Source organism: Mesoplodon densirostris, chromosome 8 (genome assembly GCF_025265405.1).
Source record: "Mesoplodon densirostris isolate mMesDen1 chromosome 8, mMesDen1 primary haplotype, whole genome shotgun sequence".
Taxonomy (NCBI): domain Eukaryota; kingdom Metazoa; phylum Chordata; class Mammalia; order Artiodactyla; family Ziphiidae; genus Mesoplodon; species Mesoplodon densirostris.
In genome coordinates this window covers 2,234,292-2,238,232 of record NC_082668.1, presented here as the reverse complement: position 1 = coordinate 2,238,232, position 3,941 = coordinate 2,234,292, and positions in this window count along the sequence as shown.

Genomic DNA, 3,941 nt, shown 5'->3' with positions numbered 1-3,941 from the left:
ACCCAGCCACCACGTTTTCCATGGAAATAATGCATTTCACTTGGCAGAACTGTGCAGTCAGCCACATTCCTCCTTTGAGTGAAGCTGAGATGCGATGAGTTCGTGAGAGCTCGAGCTTCAAGACTCGCGATGGCTGCTTCCCTGGAGCATTTCCCACTGCAAATGTCTTTGCACGGCTGCAGCCAGCAGTTCTTGGAACCGCCAGAACAAGCCTCCTAGTACTGTGGGAACCTCCTTCTCACCAGACTTGGCTCTGGCTAACCCACTTTCACGATGAGACCCAGAGTGAGAGTAGACAGAAAATACAGTGACCATCCATGGTTCCTCTCTAAGCCTCTCCTTGTCTCTAACCACATGCCTGGCCACTGCCCCTCACTCACTTCACCCTCCCAGGCTGGCGGCTTCTCCTCCCCACCAGCCCAGCGGGGGTCAAAACAAAGACAGGGGTGTAGATCCCTTTTTTGTTGCCTCTTTGTCAGCATATCACCCTGAAACTGTGTGAGAATCAACAATTCTCATCCTTTGGATGATTTTTCTTCATTGGTGATAACCCTGGAGAGCCTTGGTCTAACAGCTCTTTGAAACGCCCTTTGTGTTTCTGTGGTGAGTTGGTCTAAGCAGCATCCATCAGCATCACTGCTCCATGTGAGCAAATTCCTAGGAGGCTTTCCGTCCTGCTCCGTCTCGTCCTCGAGTCCCAGTCACTGGCCGGCAGGAGCCCACAGCCCTAGCTCTTGGCCTGGCATCACCTGGTGGCTTCCTTTAGGGTCTGAGTACCTCTCTGCCCATCAGTATTGGGTGCCACGTCCTCTTCTGGGGATGGAACACACTGGAGTGATTCCAGGAAGGGTGAGCGCCTCCGATTTGTTAGGGCACGGTGGTGACAGCCGCCCTCCTGTTGTCCTCGGTGGGCTCTGCCCACACAGCCCCCAGCAGCCCCACACCTGACCTTGTACCTTTCCACCGACACAGAGGTCTTTCAGGTAGAGATATTGATCTTGTAGAAAGGCCCCCAGTGCCACGAGGTCGAGGGTACGGTGGTCCTGGTGAGGCTTATGGAGACTGGCCTGGGCTCCGTGGCAGAGGTGCAGTGTCTCTGAACACCCCTTCTCCCTCCTGTAAAAACAGAGCTCGCCTTTCCAGGTTCACCTGCAGTGAAGACTGCACTTCCCAGCCTACCTTGCAGGGCGATGTGGGCAGCGGGGCTTCTGGGGGTCTAAAAAGGCCACCTCTAACCTGGCCTCCCAGGTCTTGCAGGAAGTTTACTTGTCAAGAAGGGGGTTGGGGGAGAGAAGATATTTTTCTTGAATACCTTTGGAACTTGATTTATAACCTCAACTCACACATGTGAGTCTCCATTTGGACTCTTGCCTCAGGCTCTGCAAGTTACTGGTGGATGTGGTAGATCCCCAGGGATCCACCCATGCAGAGATTAGCTGTGTCGTCATGTATCACTTTGTCATGTATTCGACTGTTGGTTACTCGCCTTTGTTTAATCTCCAAGTGGCCTTTATTAATTGGGTCATTTGTAGAGACGTGGATGGATCCATAGACTGTCATACAGAGTGAAGTAAGTCAGAAAGACGAAAACGAATATCGTATATTAACACATATATGTGGAACCTAGAAAAATGGTACAGATGAACTGGTTTGCAGGGCATAAACAGAGACACAGATGTAGAAAACAAACGTATGGACACCAAGGGAAAGTGGCCGTGGTCGGGGGTAGTGGTGGGATGAATTGGGAGATTGGGATTGACATGTATACACTAATATGTATAAAATGGATAACTAATAAAAACCTGCTGTATAAAAAAATAAATTAAAAAAAACCCAAAAAACTTCATTAGCCTGAAGTCCCGACTCTCTGATTTAAGAGGGTGACTGAATTCTTGTTGATATTAAGGATGAGTCAGGAAATACAACACCCTAAAAGTGCACCCAAAAGGTTTAAGTGGGCCAACTTTCTCGGTCTTTTTAATTTGAAATATTAGCTGTGTTTCATGAGAATCAGATTTAAAAGATGCTGAGTATTTAGATTAGAAAACGATTTAGTTGCAAACTCCAGTTTTTTTATACACTCAAATATCAGATAAAGGGGTTTTAATTGGCCTAAGAAATTGGGAACTTTGCACCCATTTTAGTTTTTGTGCACGAATCCCAATACTTGCATGAATCAAAATGCAGTTTCACCCCCGTTTTCCTAATTGGAGCTTGCATTACTGGCAGAGAAATAAAATGTTACTTTAAAATTCAAACCAGCGTAGTTTAACCCACCAAAGGGTGTATTTTAAACAGGAATATTCAGTGCATTTTAAAATTAAACTTCAAGTCTTATGTATTTATTTAAGCCATATAATATTACCCTTTAAACCTTGCTTAAGATATTTAGTATGAGTGAGGTACTGAATGGGAAACTTTTTCATTTTGTAACTGTAACCTTTCAGGGCTTACTTTTTTCCTGTAAGCACTGTAACCAACCGTAAAAAACAAGCAAGGAAACAAAACAAAAAATGAGACAGTTGGAGGGGCTTCCCTGGTGGCGCAGTGGTTGAGAGTCCGCCTGCCGATGCAGGGGACACGGGTTCGTGCCCCGATCCCGGAAGATCCCACATGCCGCGGAGCGGCTGGGCCCGCGAGCCATGGCCGCGGAGCCTGTGTGTCCGGAGCCTGTGCTCCGCAACGGGAGAGGCCACAGCAGTGAGAGGCCCGCGTACAGCAAAAAAAAAAAAAAAAAAAAAAAAAGAGACAGTTGGAGAAGCTTCAACTTTGGCTGGATATCTGATGACATGAAGGAACGGTCCATTTTTAAAGCATGATGTGGTATTGTGTCCTGTTTAAGAAAACAGTCCTTATCTTCGAGGGATGTCTACTGAAATATATACAGGTGGGTGATGTGCTGTCGGGATTTGCTTCCAAGTCACCCTGTCTGGGGGGAGAGGTGCAGCCAACACGGATGTGGGAGTGTTTGTAGTGAATGAATAGGTGGGGGACACATAGGGTCTCAGTACTCTTCTTCCTGCTGCTCTCTGTTTGGCCAAACTTCTGATCCAATCCATGCTGGTGGGAGTGAAAATTGGTAAACCGCTTTGGGGAGTGACTGTTCTGATTTAACAGAGTTGATACCATGCAGGGCCAGCAACTCCTCCTGGAGAGAGAGACCCCATCGATACCCAGTGCAGTGTAGTTTGTGGAGGAGAAAAGCCAGCGACAGCTTACATGCCTATCATGTCAAGAGGGCTGGGTTGTGGATGTGGGGGACAGTCATGTAACAAAATAGCACATGGCCCTTGTAATGAATGCCCTAGAGGTGTGTGCACAGAGGAGCTGAGTCCCAATAACACACTATGGGATGAAAAAGGCATTTACAGTAAATACTTGCACCATATGCACTAACTTCTACTTTTACGGAGATAAAATTATGCAGCAAAGATGCAAAAACATGGACAAGATGTCCACACACCAGTTTCAGGGCAGTGTTTACTCTGGGGAAGGAAGGGAAGGGAAGGGAAGAGCATACTGGGCTGACCTGCATCCTCCATGTCTATTTGTGATGTTTACGGCAAAATGTGACCATGTGCCACATGTGACGTGTGTTGTTTTCTCTCCTCAATGTGGTTGAGGTATTTAATACTTTCAAAAGGCAAAAAATATCAGTGCTTTATAACACACATTAAAAAATAATTTTCAGATAAAATGATCCAAAAGATATGTCACAAAAAACCTACAGTGTGATAAAACTGAAGAAAAGCTGCCCTCAGGAATGTCCTTGCCCTAGAGCTGGAAACACTTTTTCAAGGTTTCTTTTCATTTGCGTCTGTTTTAAAGAAGAGAATTTCTGTTAGAATAAGATCCTCTCATTTTGGGTAAATTAATAAATATATCCTCATAAAAATCAACTTAAGCATGAAAAGGCTAAAGTTACATTGGAGCTTCCTGTC